Here is a 23,305-nt window from a genome sequence, read left to right on the forward strand (position 1 = left end):
TTCAGCACTTCTCTTAACTGACATGTGCCACTGCCACAATTGTACACCAGTCAGGTACTGTAGTACATTTCTGGAGTAAGTTACTGTGACATCTGTATTGGTGCCAGCTCTTCAGGTCTCTGCTTCGGTAACCTCGCTGTAGGTGACTCAAGGCAACAACTCTAGTCCTGTGTCCTCTAGGAATTATATTCCCAGGAGACATTCGTGATTTTCATCTCAGCCAGATTTTTTACTACTCTACTGAAAAGTACACATGTATGAGTCGTAGTGCATAGATATAATAGGTGGTGATATCCGATATATCAGAGAGAGTATATTCACCACCACATGTGAACCCAGGACATAAAAGGGGGCATATCGACTGGGATAAATAATGAAAGAAGAAAAAAAAATGAATTTATTCAACCCTGGAGTGAGTGAAGAAAATATAACTTGAATAATTACAAGAAGTAGATTAAAATGAGGTGCAAGAGGGAAGAAATAGCCAGGAAAGAAATGGACGCAATACACAAGCGACAAGCTGAGATCACACGTTGGAGTTAAATAGTAGCAGCAGAGTGAATTACAATATCATAAATGGTAGATCATAAAAAGTGCATATGTGAATGCTTGGTATATCATAATAATGAATTGCTGCAAGTTAATAGAAAACCAAGATGCAGTAGGCAAATTGAAGATGTGTAAGAAAGTATAATTCAAGTAAGATTTATAAAGTGCATGTGCATGTAATACCATATTAAGGCAATAGTGCAGCCTGGTGTATATCAAGATAATCATTATAGTACTGTAGAGAAATAACTTGCTGCCGCATATACAAAACTGAAAAGTATCTGCTATGCAGTGAAAGCAGGGGTCATCAGCTGTCCCGTGGATGCGTCCACTCCGACGCGCATTACGGCATCTGCCTTTATCATTAAGATTTTGGCCTGCACTGACTTCCTAGTGCTGACGTGGCTACCGGACTATTTTTTTTGTCAACCTGCACCACCATCCAGAAACTGACTTTATGTCCCCAACTCAGGACCCCTTTGTAAGCCCAGATCCCTGTACAGGGGTTAAAGGGTGAAGACCAGCGCAACATATGGGATTTGCTAAATTGAGTGACTTGTGCCAAGTTTGTCTGTGGTAGCCATTTTAGCGACCCCAGGTGACCACTGACATAGTGGCTTAGAGGAGGAAGATAAGTCCCTGCCCACAGCCCCGCCCCGGATCACGAGCATATCATTAACTGACAACTTCTAACACTGATAACACAAGAATCACAAGATGGATTTCTTCACCCCAGGTATCATTTTAAACATTATAACAGCACCAACCTGACAATTCCTGTAGATTACTTAGCAAAATCCTGCTGATGTGTTCGCTTTAATGAAACAGGCCCTGGTGTGTAAACGGCCACCTCCAAACAACGTCTACTTACAGTATCTATCCTGGGTCCAACATCAATGTAAACCTAGCCTTAGTTGGTCTTCTCAGATGCGTGAACATAGTACGTCATAAAAAAATGGCACAGCAGGCATCTAATTAGCTATAGAGAATTGTTCTCTAGTAGCTCAGTTCTATGAAAACATAACTCTATTCATAACAGGTGACCTCTCCAGTTTGTGGTTTAGAACTGAAAGGCTGAGGAGCCATAAAACAGCTACAGATTCATAGAAAGCCAATAATTTTTTGAACTTTCAGCAATGAGTACCATAGATAAGAAATTTTAGTTTCTTTTCAATGCAAAGTCTTAATCTCTAAGTTATAACTAACTTCCCTTTCCAGGCAACCGGACTGTGTCTTACCTTGTAAACTAGATTTGTTTCTCACTTGAAGAGCAATGTGCATCATTTATTTCAATGGATGGAAATCACTCAAAAAGTGTTTGAATTCTGAAAAAAATATGTTTTGCTCTTGTCGTTTAACCAACCATCACACACCAATCATTACAACTACCACCATATATCAAAATAGGTCGGATCAAATAGCAAAGCTTTCATACTGGTTAAACTGTGTAGTATACACCACATAGTGTCTGATTCCAGCCTTGTGAACTCCGAAGGGTCAGTAACTATCGACATAAACAGCAGAACAGACGTTCACAGGAAGTTTCTGAAGAATAGATATTTTAAAGTTTGAGCACTAGTGCTGCTCAGTCTATTTTGAACAGTGGGGTACAGCCTTTTCTGGTCACAGAGAAAATTGTAGATTATAATACCTGCTTCAATTAAACATAGAGGAGAAATTTGGGGAAAACACTGTGCTATTCCTAGTGCAGGTCCTGCAGAGTTGGTGCATCACAAAGGGCTTCAGAGAAAACTGAACACTAAACTCAGAAGACCTGTGATATGTCCTGCCCCTCATGCCATGCACTGGGTAGTGTATTCATTTTGCCCAGAATTTGCCTTTAAAGGGAACTTATCAGAAATTTTTACCCTCCCCAAAACCAATAATATGACTGTAAAACCCTACACCCTCGCCAAGTTAAGGAACACAGTGTATGGTTGAGAAGCTAGAAGTACATCGGCAGACTACCGTGCAGTTCAAGACACAATATCAAACTGCGACTTCTTGCTGCTGAAACAATGCTTTGGGGTCATGCTTATCTTTTAGAGGACTACACATTCATTAAGCTGGGTGCTGTGGCGCACACCTGTAATCCTAGCTACTATGGGAGGCTTGGGCTGTGGGATCACTGGAGCTTGTCAGTTCTGGTCCATCCTGTGCTATGTGGGTCAGGGGTCTTCTCTGTCCTCAGCATCAATATGGTGACTCTGAGCCAGCAGCTTGGAGACACTAAGTTGGTGGGGGATGGGGATGTCCTTGGTCAAAAAATAAACAATCATATTAATAGTTTAAAGAGGCAGTGTCAATTGTTTGACAGGTTCCCTTTAAATGAGTGCAATGAGAAATTACACTCATTACCACAATGTTTCCAAAACTGTGCTAACCACAATGCTTTTATAACAGTCTAGGCAGGGAATAGAGCTGGAGTGACAGAGCTGCAATAGCTTTTCAGCCTTATTTTCATATCAATTCAAATATTGATTTCTCAGTAACAGAGAAATGGACTGGCCAAGTAAAGGTATTACTGGACTTGTGGTTGAAAGATCTATATGCACATATAAATAGTTTGAGATTTCTTGGTTTGCTACCATGACATCTTGGGTCCTTGCTACTACAGTCCATCCACACCCTTTATAGCAATACATATTGAGATCTCAGACCAGAGCCCTTATATTAATCATACCAGAGACAAGTCCCCCAAATCAATTTAGATCTTAAACGAGAATCCAAAAGTAATAAGCACTTCAGTCCAAACATCCTAAATTTATCAGATCAGTGAAAAAAAATTAGTCCTGAATTAAATTAAATCTTTATACTTACCCTACTTGATAGTTTTCAGTTCTTCATCACTATTGAAACTATCAAAAGCCACCCAATAGCTCTCATCATTTCATAAAGTCTACAATCTAGAGCAATAATTGCTTTCTCAATTTGTTTAAGCCATAGGCATATGATTACAACAGTTGAATGATTGTTCAATCACTTATTAAACTTGATTTCCTCAATAACTTGAATATTTACGTTAGCTAAATGACTATGCTGTTTAATGGAGCAATGGGGAAACATAGGTTGCTGCCAGATATCTGTGCCACCGATCATCTTGAGAGTGAGAATTAGACAGCATAAAATAATAATCATAGTATCCTTGCTTCACATGCTAAACACTAACATTCCACTAACATATTTTTATAGACTTTGTGGACAATGTAACACATCAGGCATGTCATAAAACAATGTATAACATAATAAAAATAAATATGGTACATTGACACTAATACTTGATGGGAAATCTTGGGGTTAGGCACAAATTTAATTTAAAGAATGCCAAAAAAGCCTTGCTCTTATACTGTACCCCATTTCTGACATCTGTAAGGATATTACAATAGAAAACTTTTGACTGAGAATAATGAAACTTTTGTATGTAGGTGTTATGCACGGAGATGCGCACGTGGTTTGTGGATGTCCTGTGCCACAGGGTCGGGCTTACCTAGGTTATCGAGATTTAATTAAGCCTGGCCACGCTAGTACCAGGGAATTCAGATTCAAGATTGTGAGCCCCATCGGGGACAGCGATGATAATGTGTGCAAACTGTAAAGCGCTGCGGAATATGTTAGCGCTACATAAAAATAAAGATTATTATTATTATTTATGTGCTCCTAGATTTCCATTATGTGCTGTGCAGTTGTAAGCTTTTATTGATATCCAGAATGGTGGCAGGTCGGTGATGTTGTAAATGACCAACAGCAACACCATGAAGGTCGGCAAATGGCAGATGGGGAGAGCACCCAGATGGTTGGATTAGAAATGAGGAATATTTAAAAAATTACTACAATAGTGTTCCGACAATTGTCAAATTTTCTATTATATCCCATGCATTGTCTTGCTATTCGAGCAGAAGGCTATTTTTGTAGTGAATTTGCCTGTCAGTAAATGTTTTCTATCTAACAATCTTTAAATAAAAAGATAAGACATAATACTGTTTGGAAAAAATGTCCTGCAGCTGTACACGTGTAGGGGCAGAATAGTGTCTGCGTAATGCACCTCTGGCTGCAGAACATGACTCGTGTCCCACACGTAGCCGAATTTTATGGCACAGTCACTCACATTCTTCAGCTGTTGCAAAACTACAGCTTCCAGCGTGTTCTAACAACCACATGTTATCAGGGAATGCTAGGAGTTGTAGTCATGCGACAGCTGGAGAGACATATGTCAGAAATCACCGATATCCCTTTCCTCTCGCTCAATGTTTACCATCTGTTAAGATTAAGGTGTTTAGCAGAACCAGTTGCACAGGCTTCCCTGCTTGTATTGTACGGCTTAATGCAGTATTTGTATTAACATTAGTTGTATTGAACATAACATACAGTAGATTCTATATGTACAGTGGATATACAAAGTCTTGACACCCCTGTCAAAATGCCAAGTTTCTGTGATATAAAAAAATAATAATACCATCATACAGTATCCTCTCTACTCACTCTCTATACAATTTTTTGAGGGAGCATCATAGTGATTTTGCCCCTGAAGGTTGTCAAAGTAGATTCAGATCCCCTTCATTGGCTCTGCATGTTACTTAAAGGGGTTGTTCAACATGCGGACAACCCTTTCTAAATCCTTATGTTTCCCCTTTGTAAAATCGAAAAAAAAAGAACCTTATGTTATAATGATATTGAAGATAAAACTTAATGTTTATTGAATCACTTTAAAAACATGAAACATACAGTCAACATGCAAACAACCGTGCTGAACTAATATATCCCTCACACTGTTGATCCTAATTGAAACTGCCTATCAGCGGAGGTTGGCGCTCTACAATTATTATGAGATAGGCGCCCTCGCTCCTCTATGGCTGTCCCTAAAACTCCTGTGTGTCACCTGTGCACAGTGTGAATCAGATAAACCACCATTCGACCACAACAGGAAAAAGAAAATAGACAGTAATTGCCGATGGCTTCACTCCCCCCCTGATTTTGCAAATCACATACATCACCGACCTGCCACCATTCTGGATATCAATAAAAGCTTACAACTGCACAGCACATAATGTAAGTCTAGGACCACATGATTAACATATTGATTAATAAAGATTTGATACCGAAGGAGCTTATACAAAGGACGTCAATTTATTTGTCAAAAGAATGAAGGTTGGTAGATACAACAATAATGGCATGGTGTCACAGTCATGTGGTAGTAAAATAGTCGCATTAAAAACATAATAATAATAATTCAGATTTAAAGACTTATTTTGTCAGGAGAAAAAGATTATTCATCCAACAACCGCTATATGAAAACAAAAAAAAATAAAACTTCACATTCATTTAGATTAACATTAAAAACTGGGAAAAAATTAAATCATGGCATTAGACTTCCAGATATCTGGTCTGTGAGTCTCAAGCAAAATGCTTTCCATCATGGTCATGATTAAGAGCGTTTTGCTTGAAACGTGTAGACCAGACATCTAATGCCATGATTTTATTTTTTCCTAGTTTTTAATGTTAATCTAAATGAATGTGAAGTTTCAGATTTTTTTGCTTTGCTATAGCAGCTGCAGGATGAGCACTCTTATCTCTGTATATTCATCCCAGGAACCGGCCTGGAGTGATCCGTGCACCGCACCCTATCTGGCATTCCTCCTTCACTGGTGAGCTGATGATTTTCCCTTTTTTTTCCCTTCCTCATGTGGCTTGTATGCTTATCTTGTCACTTGAGTCACAGTAGCATTGGTAATACACTATATTCAAATTCCCAACAATTGTTAGACCCTGGAAACAACATAATTATTAAAGATGGTGGAACAGAATTTATCTTATATAGTACTCCTAAATAATTATCCAATGAGATTAAAATTCTGCCATTGCAAATTCACTTTAGAAATCTTTATGACAGAACAGAAGAAGTCACCAACATGTGGTGGAAATAGCTGTGGAATAGATCATAGCTTTATTTAGGCACATCTGCTTCACAAGGGATTGGCAAATGTTCTACCACTGGATGAATTAAGTCTGCCAAATCACTTAGCTCATCTTGTACAGGATTAGAAGGCTTTATATACTCCATACTGACATGTGAATGTTCTAAGCAATCCTTTGCTGCTATAAGCTTTCTTCTGTAGCTTTTTTACCACCCACCAGTTGAATGGTGCAATTTCTCAAGTTACCCTTCTGAAAATGCAAAATTTGGCCCTAAAAATAATTTTTGTGGGAAAGATGTGATTTTTTTTATTTTCACGGCTCAACGTTGAAAACTTCTGTGAAGCACCTGGGGTTTCAAGATGCTCACCACACATGTAGATAAGTTCCCTGTGGGGTCTAGTTTCCAAAATGGAATTACTGGTGTGGGGTTTCCACTGTTGAGGCACATCAGGGGCTCTCCAAACGCAATATGGCATCTGCTAATTGTTCCAGCAAATTTTACATTTAGAAAGTAAAATGGCGCTCCTTCCCATCTGAGTCCTGTCGTGTGCCCAAACAATAGATTTCCCCCACATATTGGGTATCGGCATTCTCAGAAGACATTGCACAACAAATTGCATATGAAATTTCTCCAGTTACCCTTCTGAAAATGCAATGTTTGGTGCTAAATATAATTTTTGTTGGAAAGTTGTGGTTTTTCTTTTATTTTCACAGCTCAACATTATAAATTTCTGTGAAGCACCTGGGGTTTCAAGGTGCTCAATGCACATCTTGATAAGTTCCCTGAGGGGTCTAGTTTCCAAAATGGTGTCACTTGTGGGGGGGCTTCCACTGTTTAGACACATCAGAGGCTCTCCAAACGCGACATGGCAGCCACTAATTATTCCAGCAAATTTTACATTTAGAAAGTAAAATGGCGCTCCATCCCTTCCAAACCCTGTCATGCGAGGAGACAGTTGATTTCCCCCACATATGGGGTATCACCATGCTCAGGAGAAATTGTGCAACAAATTGGATGGTGCAATTTCTCCAGTTAACCTTATGAAAATAAAAAAATTGCGTCTAAAAGAAAATTTTTGTGATAAAAAGTTATATGTTTATATTTTCCTTCAACATTCCATAAACTCCTGTGAAACACTTGAAGGGTTAATAAACTTCTTGAATGTGGTTTTGAATACCCTGAGGGCTGCTGTTTTTAGAATGGTGTCACTTTTGGGTATTTTCTGTCATATAGGTCCTCCAAAGTCACTTCAAATGTGGTCCCTAAAAAAATGGTGTGGCAAATTTTGTTGTAAAAATGAGAAATCGCCGGTCAACTTTTAACCCTTATAACTACCTAATAAAAAAAAATTATGTTTCAAAAATTGTGTTGATGTAAATAAGACTTGAGGGAAATTTTATTTATGAACTATTTTGTGTGAAATAACTCTCTGATTTAAGGGTATAAAGATTAAACGTTTGAAAATGTTCAACATTTTTGCAAAATTTCCAAAATTTCCATAAATAATAAATAAATAAGTCATATCAAAGAAATTTTACTACTATTGTGAAGTACAATATGTCACAAAAAAATCTCAGAATCAGTGGAAGCAATTGAAGTGTTCCAGAATTATGACCTCATAAAGTGAAAGTGGCCAGAATTGAAAAGATTGGCTTGGTCAGTAAGGTGAAAACAGGCTTGAGGTTGAAGGGGTTAAGTGATTTCTAAAATATTGAGATATTTAATACAAAGTAAGTACTAGCCTTTTATTGCGCACACTTATCACCTACCATGTTCTTGCTCCGACTATGTAAGTAGAGCACTGTTTAAATAACCATATTAAAAAGCTTATTATCTAGGTGCACCAATAGTGACGATTTAGAAATGTAAAATCTATTATTATTACAGTAATCATTTCATAAAGTACATGCAAGAGAATGACTGGCAATAGCTCTATACAAATGTATTTTACTATTTTTATAAATTTGCAAACTTTATAAGCTTGCACTATGATACATAATACTGTTTTATTTCACTTGCCTAAAACGTTTTGTCATTTTTAACTTTGCAGACACAAGCACCTATATGTTGTGTATGCATTCCTAATATTACCCGGAGCCGTATGAATGGAGGACACTAGTCATAACAAGTTTGAAGTCAGCAGATAAGGAAGACACTGCTAGTTCTCTTTTTTTAAAAAAATGGTTTATGTTGAAGTATATCGCATGTAAAATCCACTTTTTTTCACACCTCCACTATTACTGTATTTTCCGGCGTATAAGACGACTTTTTAACCCCTGAAAATCATCTCAAAAGTCGGGGTCGTCTTATATGCCGGGTACGGCGTGTGCAGGGAGCGGTCCTGTATGGTTCCCAGGGTCTGAAGGAGAGGAGACTCTCTTTCAGGCCCTGGGATCCATATTCATGTAAAAAAAAGAATAAAAATAAAAAATATGGGATATACGTACTCTCTGATGGCCCCCAGCTCTCAGCGGTGCAAGCGGCGTCCTCCGTTCCTAAGGATGCAGTGAGTGAAGGACCTTCGATGACGTCGCGGTCGTGTGCACCGCTGAGAGCCAGGAGCCATCGAAGGGTGAGTATATCCTATATTTTTTATTTTTATTCTTTTTTTACATGAATATGGATCCCAGGGCCTGAAAGAGAGTCTCCTCTCCTCCAGATCCTGGGAACCATCCACACTGCACACGCCGTATAAGATGACCCCCGTCTTATACGGCGGGTATATCCCAAACTCCATATTTTATATGGAAAAGTTGGGGGTCGTCTTATACGCCCAGTCATCTTATACACCAGAAAATACGGTATATTCCTATAGGTGTTCTGTAGTTTCCATTATAAACATAAGCCAATATGCAGATATGAACAGAACATATTATTAATATAGTCTGAGGTCTAACAAAAATAAGTGGCATCACTAGCCTCAAAGATCTGAAGGAGTTCCGGATTTCTTCACTTGAGCCTCAAGTCTCCTTCAATCGCCACTTCGATCTGTATTGGTGTCAGTGTAAGGAGAAGACCCAGATCAGGCATACCTACTCCGTGACGGATCCGGAACTGTCGGGGCTGTCACCCAGGTGCATGGGGAAAAGCATAAGGCCCTTGACCGACCTTTGCACTCAGGAGTAGGGGGCGTGGCTAAGATAGTCAGAGCAGGCCCAAGCCAGAAGAGTCTGAAAGCCACGACCAGAGACTGCCGACAAAGATGCATCCGGTCCTTGCTGACATCGCTGACCATGAGTGACAAGTCCCACAGTCAGGACATAGATGCGCGCATGCACTGATGGGGAAGCCAGGTCACCTGCCGTGAGTGGTTTCTCGCTATACCTGCTTTCAATTGTTTATTATCTCTGGACTCTGACAAGGAAAAAGACTGTGTTCTTCCCTGCTCGTCATTTCTTGACCCGCCGATCATCGACTGGCCCACGAGCAATCATCGCTGCCGCATTCTGATGTTGTCGGACTGATAAGTTGCTATTCTTGAGGTAACATCAAGATGGGGAGGGTTATGTATGTTAATGGTTTTTTATTACTGTAACAGCTTTGTTGTGCATTTCAGTCATTTCGTGGTGGTATATTTTATATAGTGGAGTATCATGTTTTTTATTGTCAGATTTCATACTCCATTTTTTGGTAAAAAAAAACAAATGTTGGGAGTCGGGATGATTTAAAGGAACATCCACTGAACAACTCCATCTTAAATATTAAAGTGACCCATACAAAATAAAAGAAACACTCATCTCTTAGATCATTGCCACTCTAATGATGTCGACACTTTGTCTATTGGCTGTCACATGACATGTGCCGGCTGATGGAGTGTAGCCTTCATGCTTCGATCAGTTCCGTCTAATGGAAGCTGTGGCTGGTCAACAGTCAGGTGACATAACAATGTCATGTGTCCACTGGGCAGTACAGCACTGACATCGCTGGAAAGTACTGGACCAGGAGGAGAGCACTTTTTTATTGGAGTACTTTAGCATTTAAAAAGGGTTTTTATAAAAAAAATTATAAATTTAAATTTTTCAGCCATTAAACACAATACCATGGATATGTGTAAATCATGGGAGATATCTCAGCTATTTGTCTGCATATTCTTTTTTTATACTGTGGCTTACAGGACAGCTGTTAGTTTGCTACAACTTCACACATTTACTCTTGCTTATTATGTGCCATTACCCATTAATATGATCTGAGTTTGGTAGCAAATGTAGTTGGAATTACGCATCAAAGAAGACATATTCTTATATAACAGCTGGGAATTCAGAATTGGTCAATAAAATCAAGACCTAGAGATTCCTAGCATGCTTGGATCTTCCAAGAAGGGCTGCAGGATTTTGCCCCAGTAAGAAAACAAATGGCTGAAAACCTCTTGGTAATTCAAACTATCCTACAGAAGGTTATGCAAGACAGAGAAGTAAAAAAAAAAAAAGACAAACTTATGTTATCTGATCTTCCACTAGTTGTACGATGGTGTGTTTTACATATGGATAAAGTTTCCATCATACATTGTTTTCCAACTGGAATCATTTAAAGTGTTAGATACTTTTCATAGGAACTTACAACATAATTTGTGATGTGTCGAGCAATGCAATGCAGAAACCACAGTGAATTGTATCTATGAATGCATGCAAACATTCTGACCAGTAAATGCTGCCTCCCATTACCAAAATGTTATTTTTATCTGAAAAATGAATAATTTATGTTTTTCTACATGAATTAAAAATATGCTTTCTATGCTTTAAGATACAGATTATAGACAGCTCTGGGAGAGCAGGGGTGACTCAAGTAATGCTTTGATGTGCTGTTGTACATTTCTCAAGATAGTTCCAGGTGGTTGTAATTTGTTCTCAAATGCAGCAATGCTCTGTATGTATTAGTCATATCTGGCCTCGAAAGAGTAAAAAGTGGGGGTTTGTTCATACAGAACACAATTCCATTATTGGCGCTAAAATGTGAGAAGTATTCCTGGTATAACTTATATATCCCCATTGGTTTCTGCTAGCTACATATAATAAATGTAGGTGTTAGTTACACTCTTCAGGTTAAGCACTGCTCATCCACCGCTGCATTGGTTTTTGTTGACAGGCTGCAGTGCTAACGACAGACTACAGCGGAGGTGACTACTGCAACCAGTCATTGGGTTCAGAAATTGACGTCATCTATATAGACAGATTAACGCCTAGGTTTATTATTTTAACCTAGCAGAAGCCACTGGGATCAAAAACATATCCCCAGAGAGACCCTTTAAGTACAAAATTATTCTGACCACATTTGAATAATTCTGGCCACATTTCGACCAGACTGTGTCTGAGGCCAATCCTATGTAGTCAGCATGTGACAAATATATGCAAATCACATAGTTGCGGTCAGGCGCCTGCCTATCCTGACACCAGCACTGAAGAATCCTCCCAGTGCTACGTGTGCCTTCTTCCCCTATACAATAATACTCCATACATTTAATCTTTAGTTCCTACATGGTCCTTTAACGTCTCCTGCTTTGGCCACCACACTGACTGCTTCTGCGGTGACAGCAGCAATGTGATGACCTCATCACACCGTTGCACGTAGGGACAAAGCCTACGAGCGCCGCTCTGCGCCTGTCCTGGCACTAAAGTGTTCAAGTGTATTCTCATCTGAAAAATACAAATACATTTGAATGCAGGAAGATAGGAGCCAGAGTCTCCCAGTTCTTTGCGGGCCACAAGACACTCTTTGGCAGCCTATATGTTGTGCAGGCCTGATTTATATTACAGTAATGTTGTGGTGGGATTGTGATACACAACAGTTGTTCTGAACAAACAGAACTTCAGTGTCAAACATGAGGAAGGGAGAGAACAGCAAGCTGAGCTACTGATAAGATAGGAGGCGTTTATCAGACTAATGATGTAGCAACCTTTAAGGCTAAGTTCACACGTTGCAGAATTGCCGCGGAAATTTCCGTGGCAATTCTGCGCCTCCTGCCGCGGGTATATCGCATGCAGAATTAGCATGCATATACCCGCAGAAAACTAGCGTTTTGCAAGCATAATTAGCTTGCAGAATGCTAGAGTTTTCCAAGCGATCTGTAGCATCGCTTGGAAAACTGATTGACAGGTTGGTCACACTTGTCAAACATAGTGTTTGACAAGTGTGACCAACTTTTTACTATAGATGCAGCCTATGCCGCATCTATAGTAATAGATCGAATGTTTAAAAATAATAAAAAAAATAAAAAACATGGTTATACTCACCTGCAGACCTCAGCGGCGTCCGTTCCTATAGCTGTTGTTCGGTGAAGGGCCTGTGATGACGTCACGGTTTGTGATTGGTCACGTGACCGGTCACATGCGGTCTCGTGTCATGATTCCCAATGGCAGGGAAACATCAGAACACAAAAATAACGGACGAGCTCTGGGTGATGGAATCTCGAGCTGACCGTGAGCTAAATCTACCACACAACTAATAGTAGCCAGGGAGCATACCTACGACTTCCTAAATGCCACGCGCCAGCCGGAGGACTAACTACGCCTGGTAGAGGAAGGAACAGACCTGGCTTACCTCTAGGGAAATACCCCAAAAGATGATAGCAGCCCCCCACATGTAATAACGGTGAGTTAAGAGGAAAAGACATACACAGTATGAAAGTAGATTTAGCAAAGAGAGGTCCACTTACTAGATAGCAGAAGGATACAAAAGAGGACTTCACGGTCAACTGAAAACCCTTTCAAAAAACCATCCTGAAATTACTTTAAGACTCCTGTGTCAACTCATGACACAGGAGTGGCAATTTCAGCCCGCAAGAGCTTCCAGCTACAGAGAATAACAAAAACTGCAAACTGGACAAAAGATACAAAACAAAAGGACAAAGTCCACTTAGCTGATCAGCAGACTAGTAGCAGGAACATGCAACCGAAGGCTCTGGTTACAATGATGACCGGCAAGGAAATGACTGGAGAGCAAGGCTAAATAGGAAACTCCCAAACACTGATGGGAGCAGGTGAACTGAGACAGCAAAGCACACACAAGTCACCAGTACCACCCGCAACTACCAGGGGAGCCCAAAAAGCGAATTCACAACAGTACCCCCCCCTTAAGGAGGGGGCACCGAACCCTCACGAGAACCGCCAGGGCGATCTGGATGAGCCCTATGAAAGGCACAAACCAAATCCGAGGCATGAACATCAGAGGCAGTTACCCAAGAATTATCTTCCTGACCATAGCCCTTCCATTTAACCAGATATTGTAGTCTCCGTCTGGAAATACGGGAATCCAAGATCTTCTCTACAACGTACTCCAATTCACCCTCCACCAGCACAGGAGCAGGAGGTTCAGTAGAAGGAACCACCGGAACCTCATATCTCCGCAACAACGACCGATGGAATACATTATGGATAGCGAAAGATGCCGGGAGGTCCAAACGAAAGGACACAGGGTTAAGTATCTCCAAAATCCTATAAGGACCGATGAACCAAGGCTTAAACTTAGGAGAAGAAACCCTCATAGGGACAAAACGGGAAGACAACCACACCAAGTCCCCAACACGAAGGCGAGGACCAACACGACGACGGCGGTTAGCAAACTGCTGAGTCCTCTCCTGGGACAACTTCAAATTGTCCACCACTTGTCCCCAAATCTGATGCAACCGATCCACCACAGCATCCACTCCAGGACAATCCGAAGATTCCACCTGACCAGATGAAAAACGAGGATGAAACCCTGAATTGCAAAAGAAAGGAGAAACCAAAGTGGCAGAACTAGCCCGATTATTAAGAGCAAATTCTGCCAACGGCAAAAAGGCAACCTAGTCATCCTGATCAGCAGACACAAAACACCTCAAATAAGTCTCCAAGGTTTGATTAGTTCGCTCCGTCTGGCCATTAGTCTGAGGATGGAATGCAGACGAAAAAGACAAATCAATGCCCAACCTGGCACAGAATGCCCGCCAAAATCTAGACACGAACTGGGTTCCCCTGTCAGAAACGATGTTTTCCGGAATACCATGCAAGCGAACCACATTTTGAAAAAATAGAGGGACCAACTCAGATGAGGAAGGCAACTTAGGCAATGGTACCAAATGAACCATTTTAGAAAAACGGTCACACACCACCCAGATGACAGACATCTTCTGAGAAACAGGGAGATCAGAAATAAAGTCCATAGAGATGTGCGTCCAAGGCCTCTTCGGAACAGGCAAGGGCAACAATAACCCACTAGCCCTAGAACAACAAGGCTTGGCCCGAGCACACACATCACAAGACTGCACAAAAACACGCACATCCCGAGACAGGGAAGGCCACCAGAAGGATCTAGCCACCAAATCTCTGGTACCAAAAATTCCAGGATGACCTGCCAGCGAAGAAGAATGAACTTCCGAGATGACTCTACTGGTCCAATCATCAGGAACAAACAGTCTACCAGGCGGACAACGATCAGGTCTATCCGCCTGAAATTCTTGCAAAGCACGTCGCAGATCTGGGGAGACAGCAGACAAAACCACCCCATCCTTAAGGACACCAGCAGGTTCAGAATCCCCAGGAGAGTCAGGCTCAAAACTCCTAGAAAGAGCATCTGCCTTAACATTTTTAGAACCCGGTAAGTATGAAACCACAAAATTAAACCGAGAAAAAAACAACGACCATCGTGCCTGTCTAGGATTCAGGCGCCTGGCAGACTCTAGATAAATCAGATTATTGTGATCCGTCAAAACTACCACCTGATGTCTGGCACCCTCAAGCCAATGACGCCACTCCTCAAATGCCCACTTCATGGCCAAAAGCTCCCGATTACCAACATCATAGTTTCGCTTGGCGGCCGAAAATTTTCGAGAAAAGAACGCACAAGGTCTCATCACTGAGCAGTCGGAACTTTTCTGCGACAAAACCGCCCCCGCTCCGATCTCGGAAGCATCGACCTCAACCTGAAAGGGAAGAGAAACATCAGGCTGGCGCAACACAGGGGCAGACAAAAAGCGGCGCTTAAGCTCCCGAAAGGCCTCCACAGCAGCAGGGGACCAATTGGCAACATCAGCACCCTTTTTGGTCAAATCCGTCAGAGGTTTAGCAACGCCAGAAAAACCAGTTATAAATCGACGATAAAAATTAGCAAAGCCCAAGAATTTCTGAAGACTCTTAAGAGAAGTAGGCTGCGTCCAGTCACAAATAGCCCGAACCTTGACAGGGTCCATCTCAATAGAAGAAGGGGAAAAAATGTACCCCAAAAAGGAAATCTTTTGAACCCCAAAAACACACTTTGAACCCTTTACACACAAAGAATTCTCCCGCAAAACCTGAAAAACCCTCCTGACCTGTTGAACATGAGACTCCCAGTCATCAGAAAAAATCAAAATATCATCCAAATACACAATCATAAATTTATCCAAATATTCACGGAAAATATCATGCATTAAGGACTGAAAGACTGAAGGTGCATTAGAAAGGCCGAAAGGCATTACTAAATACTCAAAATGGCCCTCGGGCGTATTAAATGCGGTTTTCCACTCATCCCCCTGCTTAATTCGCACCAAATTATACGCCCCACGAAGATCAATCTTAGAGAACCACTTAGCCCCCCTTATGCGAGCAAACAAATCAGTCAGCAAAGGCAACGGATACTGATATTTGACAGTAATTTTATTCAGGAGTCGATAATCAATACAAGGCCTCAGAGAGCCATCCTTTTTAGATACAAAGAAAAAACCAGCTCCTAAAGGAGATGAAGAAGGACGAATGTGTCCCTTTTCCAGGGACTCCTTAATATACTCTCGCATAGCAGCATGTTCAGGTACAGATAAGTTAAACAAACGACCCTTTGGAAATTTACTGCCAGGAATCAGATCTATGGCGCAATCACAATCTCTGTGGGGAGGGAGTGAACCAATTTTTGGGTCCTCAAAAATATCACGATAATCAGACAAAAATGCCAGAATCTCAGAGGGAATAGATGACGAAATGGAAACCAAAGGTATGTCCCCATGAGCCCCCCGACATCCCCAGCTTAACACAGACATTGTTTTCCAGTCAAGGACTGGGTTATGAGATTGTAACCATGGTAATCCAAGCACCAAAACATCATGCAAATTGTACAACACAAGGAAGCGAATCACCTCCTGATGGTCTGGAGTCATACGCATAGTCACTTGCGTCCAGAATTGTGGTTTATTACAAGCCAAAGGCGTAGAATCAATACCCTTCAGAGGTATAGGGACTTCCAGAGGCTCTAAATCAAACCCACAGCGCCTGGCAAAGGACCAATCCATAAGACTCAGAGCGGCGCCAGAGTCCACATAGGCATCCACGGTAATAACTGATAATGAACAAATCAAGGTTACAGACAGAATAAATTTAGACTGTAAAGTGCCAATTGAAATAGACTTGTCAACCTTCCTTGTACGTTTAGAGCATGCTGATATAACATGAGCAGAATCACCACAATAGAAGCATAACCCATTTTTACGCCTATAATTCTGCTGCTCGCTTCTGGACAGAATTCTGTCACATTGCATTTTCTCTGGCGTCTCTTCACAAGATACCGCCAAATGGTGCACGGGTTTGCGCTCCCGCAAACGCCGATCAATCTGAATAGCCATTGTCATGGACTCATTCAGACCTGTGGGCGCAGGGAACCCGACCATAACATCTTTAACGGCATCAGAAAGGCCCTCTCTGAAATTTGCCGCTAGGGCGCACTCATTCCACTGAGTAAGCACAGACCATCTACGAAATTTTTGGCAGTATATCTCAGCTTCATCTTGCCCTTGAGATAGGGCTATCAAAGCTTTTTCAGCTTGAATCTCCAAATTAGGTTCCTCATAAAGCAACCCTAAAGCCAGAAAAAACGCATCCACATTGAGCAACGCAGGATCCCCTGGTGTCAATGAAAATGCCCAATTTTGAGGGTCACCTCGCAGCAAAGAGATCTTAACCTGCTGGACAGGATCTCCAGAGGAGTGAGGTCTGAGAGAAAGGAACAATTTACAATTATATTTGAAATTCAGGAACCGAGATCTATCTTTGGAAAACACCTCTGGTGTAGGAATTTTAGGTTCAGACATCGGAGTATGTATAACAAAATCTTGTAAATTTTGAACCTTGGTAGCAAGATTATTTAAACCTACAGCCAAACTCTGAGGGTCCATCTTTAAACAGGTGAGATCAGAGCCATTCAAGGATTAGAAGGAGAGAAAGGCAAAGGCTGTAATTAGAGCTGAAATACAACTGATCCAACTATGGAGCAAGCATAGGGGGAAAAAAAAAAAAAAAATCTACAGACTTCTTTTTTCTCTCCTTTCTTCTGCCAATAACTTTAACAGCGGCCGGTCATACTGTCATGATTCCCAATGGCAGGGAAACATCAGAACACAAAAATAACGGACGAGCTCTGGGTGATGGAATCTCGAGCTGACCGTGAGCTAAATCTACCACACAACTAATAGTAGCCAGGGAGCATACCTACGACTTCCTAAATGCCACGCGCCAGCCGGAGGACTAACTACGCCTGGTAGAGGAAGGAACAGACCTGGCTTACCTCTAGGGAAATACCCCAAAAGATGATAGCAGCCCCCCTGTCATGATCTCCATGGCCAGAGAACTAGCATAAGCCTCAATAGGAACAAGCTCTTGGAAGATGTAACTGTACTGACCATGAACTAAACCTACCGCATCATCTAGAAGTAGCCAGGTAGCATGTCCTACTTTTTATCCCTATATGCCCAGCGCCGGCCGGAGAACTAAATAATGCTAGCAGAGGGAAATATAAGACCTGACTCACCTCTAGAGAAATGCCCAAAAAGGAGACAGAAGCCCCCCACATATATTGGCGGTGATATGAGATGAAACAACAAACGCAGCAGGAAAATAGTTTTAGCAAATTTGAGGTCCGCTTTCTAGATAGCAGAAGACAGAAAGCATACTTTCATGGTCAGTAGAAAACCCTAACAAAACACATCCAGAAATTACTTTAGGACTCTGGCATTAACTCATAATACCAGAGTGGCAATTCCTGATCAACAAGAGCTTTCCAGACACAGTAACGAAACTGCAGCTGTGAACTGGAACCAAAATACAAAAACAAAACATGGACGAATGTCCAACTTATCTAGTAGATGTCTGGGAGCAGGAACAAGCACAGAGAGGCTTCTGATAACATTGTTGACCGGCAAGCATCTAACAGAGAAGCCAGGTTATATAGCGACACCCAGATCTAATCAGAACAGGTGAACAGGGAAGATGATGTCACAAGTTCAATTCCACCAGTAGCCACCGGGGGAGCCCAGAATCCAAATTCACAACAGTACCCCCCCCTCAAGGAGGGGGCACCGAACCCTCACCAGAACCACCAGGGCGATCAGGATGGGCCCTATGAAAGGCACGAACCAGATCAGAGGCATGAACATCAGATGCAGTGACCCAAGAATTATCCTCCTGGCCGTATCCCTTCCACTTGACCAGATACTGGAGTCTCCGTCTGGAAACACGGGAGTCTAGGATTTTTTCCACAACGTACTCCAACTCACCCTCAACCAACACCGGAGCAGGAGGCTCAACGGAAGGCACAACCGGTGCCTCATACCTGCGCAATAACGACCGATGAAAAACGTTATGAATAGAAAAGGATGCAGGGAGGTCCAAACGGAAGGAAACAGGGTTAAGAATCTCCAATATTTTATACGGACCGATGAACCGAGGCTTAAACTTAGGAGATGAGACCCTCATAGGGACAAAACGAGAAGACAACCACACCAAATCTCCAACACAAAGCCGAGGACCAACACGACGGTGACGGTTGGCAAAAAGCTGAGTCTTCTCCTGGGACAACTTTAAATTGTCCATCACCTGCCCCCAGATATGATGCAATCTCTCCACCACCGCATCCACTCCAGGACAATCCGAGGATTCCATCTGACCGGAGGAAAATCGAGGGTGGAACCCCGAATTACAGAAAAACGGGGACACCAAAGTGGCAGAGCTGGCCCGATTATTGAGGGCGAACTCCGCCAATGGCAAAAAAGCAACCCAATCATCCTGGTCAGCAGACACAAAACACCTCAGATATGTCTCCAGGGTCTGATTAGTCCGCTCGGTCTGGCCATTAGTCTGAGGGTGAAAAGCAGACGAAAAAGACAAATCTATGCCCATCCTAGCACAGAATGCCCGCCAAAATCTAGACACAAATTGGGTTCCTCTGTCAGAAACGATATTCTCAGGAATACCATGCAAACGAACAACATTTTGAAAAAACAGGGGCACCAACTCGGAAGAAGAAGGCAATTTGGGCAGGGGAACCAAATGGACCATCTTAGAAAAACGGTCACACACCACCCAGATGACAGACATCTTCTGAGAAACAGGCAGATCTGAAATAAAATCCATCGAGATGTGTGTCCAAGGCCTCTTAGGAATAGGCAAGGGCAACAATAATCCACTAGCCCGAGAACAACAAGGCTTGGCCCGAGCACAAACGTCACAAGACTGCACAAAGCCTCGCACATCTCGTGACAGGGAAGGCCACCAGAAGGATCTTGCCACCAAATCCCTGGTACCAAAAATTCCAGGATGACCTGCCAATGCAGAAGAATGTACCTCAGAGATGACTCTACTGGTCCAATCATCAGGAACAAACAACCTATCAGGCGGACAACGATCCGGTCTATCCGCCTGAAACTCCTGCAAGGCCCGCCGCAGGTCTGGAGAAACGGCTGACAAGATAACTCCCTCCTTAAGAATACCTGTGGGGTCAGAGTTGCCGGGTGAATCAGGCTCAAAACTCCTAGAAAGGGCATCCGCCTTAACATTCTTAGAACCCGGTAGGTACGATACCACAAAATTAAACCGAGAGAAAAATAATGACCAGCGCGCCTGTCTAGGATTCAGGCGCCTGGCGGTCTCAAGATAGATCAAATTTTTGTGGTCAGTCAATACCACCACCTGATGTCTGGCCCCCTCGAGCCAATGGCGCCACTCCTCAAACGCCCACTTCATGGCCAAAAGCTCCCGATTCCCAACATCATAATTCCGCTCAGCGGGCGAAAATTTACGGGAAAAGAAGGCACAAGGCCTCATCACGGCGCAGTCAGAACTTTTCTGCGACAACACTGCCCCAGCCCCGATCTCAGAAGCGTCGACCTCAACCTGAAAAGGAAGAGTCACATCAGGCTGACGCAACACAGGGGCAGAAGAAAAACGGCGCTTAAGCTCCTGAAAGGCCTCCACAGCATCAGGGGACCAATTAGCAACATCAGCACCCTGTCTAGTCAAATCGGTCAATGGCTTAACGACATCCGAAAAACCAGAAATAAATCGACGATAAAAGTTGGCAAAGCCCAAAAATTTCTGAAGACTTTTAAGAGAAGAGGGCTGCGTCCAATCACAAATAGCTTGAACCTTGACAGGATCCATCTCAATGGAAGAGGGAGAAAAAATATATCCCAAAAAGGAAATTCTCTGAACCCCAAAAACGCACTTAGAACCCTTGACACACAGAGAATTAGACCGCAAAACCTGAAAAACCCTCTTAACTTGCCGGACATGAGAGTCCCAATCATCCGAAAAAATCAGAATATCATCCAGATACACTATCATAAATTTATCCAAAAAATCGCGGAAAATATCATGCATAAAGGACTGGAAGACTGAAGGGGCATTAGAAAGACCAAAAGGCATCACCAAATACTCAAAGTGGCCCTCGGGCGTATTAAATGCGGTTTTCCACTCATCCCCCTGCCTGATCCGCACCAAATTATACGCCCCACGGAGATCAATCTTAGAGAACCACTTGGCCCCCTTTATGCGAGCAAACAAATCAGTCAGCAACGGCAATGGGTATTGATATTTAACCGTGATTTTATTCAAAAGCCGATAATCAATACATGGTCTCAAAGAGCCGTCTTTTTTTGACACAAAGAAAAAACCGGCTCCTAAGGGAGATGACGATGGACGAATATGTCCCTTTTCCAAGGACTCCTTTATATATTCTCGCATAGCAGTATGTTCAGGCACAGACAGATTAAATAAACGACCCTTTGGGTATTTACTACCCGGAATTAAATCTATAGCACAATCGCACTCACGGTGCGGAGGTAGCGAACCCAGCTTGGGTTCTTCAAAGACGTCACGATAATCAGACAGGAACTCAGGGATTTCAGAGGGAATAGATGATGAAATGGACACCAAAGGTACGTCCCCATGAGTCCCCTTACATCCCCAGCTCAACACAGACATAGCTCTCCAGTCAAGGACTGGGTTGTGAGACTGCAGCCATGGCAATCCTAGCACCAAATCATCATGTAGATTATACAGCACCAGAAAACGAATAGTCTCCTGGTGATCCGGATTAATACACATAGTCACTTGTGTCCAGTATTGTGGTTTATTATTAGCCAATGGGGTGGAGTCAATCCCCTTCAGAGGAATAAGAGTCTCCAAAGGCTCTAAATCATACCCACAACGATTGGCAAAGGACCAATCCATAAGACTCAAAGCGGCGCCAGAGTCGATATAGGCGTCCGTAGTAATAGATGACAAAGAGCAAATCAGGGTCACAGACAAAATAAATTTAGACTGTAAAGTGCCAATGGGAACGGATTTATCAAGCTTTTTAGTACGCTTAGAGCATGCTGATATAACATGAGTAGAATCCCCACAATAGAAACACAACCCATTTTTCCGTCTAAAATTCTGCCGCTCGCTTCTGGACAGAATTCTATCACACTGCATGTTTTCTGGCGTCTTCTCAGTGGACACCGCCAGATGGTGCACTGGTTTGCGCTCCCGCAGACGCCTATCGATCTGAATGGCCATTGTCATGGACTCATTCAGACTTGCAGGCACAGGGAACCCCACCATAACATCCTTAATGGCATCAGAAAGACCCTCTCTGAAAGTAGCCGCCAAGGCACACTCATTCCACTGAGTAAGCACAGACCATTTACGGAATCTTTGGCAGTAAATTTCAGCTTCATCTTGCCCCTGCGATAGGGACATCAAAGTTTTTTCTGCCTGAAGTTCCAAATGAGGTTCCTCATAAAGCAAGCCCAAGGCCAGAAAAAACGCATCCACATTGCGCAACGCAGGATCCCCTGGTGCCAATGCAAAAGCCCAATCTTGAGGGTCGCCGCGGAGCAAGGAAATCACAATCCCAACCTGCTGTGCAGGGTCTCCAGCAGAACGAGATTTCAGGGACAAAAATAACTTACAATTATTTCTAAAATTCTGAAAGCTAGATCTATTCCCTGAGAAGAATTCCGGCAAAGGAATTCTCGGCTCTGATACCGGAGCATGAACAACAAAATCTTGCAAACTTTGTACTTTCGTGGCGAGATTATTCAAACCTGCAGTTACACTCTGTAGATCCATTATAGACAGGTGAACATAGAGCCATTCAAAGATTAGAAGGAGAGAGAAAAAAAAGAAAGACTGCAGCATAGACAGACTGGCAAGTGATCCAATTAAGAGCACACTAACTACTAGAGAAAAAAAAAAAAAAAAAAAAAAAAATTTTCAGCAGACTTCTTATTTCTCTCCTTTCTCAGCCAAGGATTTTAACCCTTTAGTGGGCCGGTCAAACTGTCATGATCTCCATGGCCAGAGAACTAGCATAAGCCTCAATAGGAACAAGCTCTTGGAAGATGTAACTGTACTGACCATGAACTAAACCTACCGCATCATCTAGAAGTAGCCAGGTAGCATGTCCTACTTTTTATCCCTATATGCCCAGCGCCGGCCGGAGAACTAAATAATGCTAGCAGAGGGAAATATAAGACCTGACTCACCTCTAGAGAAATGCCCAAAAAGGAGACAGAAGCCCCCCACATATATTGGCGGTGATATGAGATGAAACAACAAACGCAGCAGGAAAATAGTTTTAGCAAAT

The 23,305-nt window shown here is 42.3% G+C and overlaps 1 long non-coding RNA gene across 2 annotated transcripts in view; it reads left to right on the forward strand.

Moving 5' to 3' along the window:
* LOC143818327 (uncharacterized) overlaps positions 1-23,305 on the forward strand; it is a 157,793-nt gene that overhangs the window by 83,745 nt on the left and 50,743 nt on the right. Inside the window, exon 2 of one of the 2 annotated variants that reach the window (XR_013224467.1) lies at positions 6,136-6,191. The exons of the other annotated variant lie outside the window; for it this stretch is intronic. This is a non-coding gene — a long non-coding RNA (uncharacterized LOC143818327). The remainder of the gene's footprint in view (positions 1-6,135; positions 6,192-23,305) is intronic. 2 annotated transcript variants of the gene reach the window in all.

Source organism: Ranitomeya variabilis, chromosome 3 (genome assembly GCF_051348905.1).
Source record: "Ranitomeya variabilis isolate aRanVar5 chromosome 3, aRanVar5.hap1, whole genome shotgun sequence".
Taxonomy (NCBI): domain Eukaryota; kingdom Metazoa; phylum Chordata; class Amphibia; order Anura; family Dendrobatidae; genus Ranitomeya; species Ranitomeya variabilis.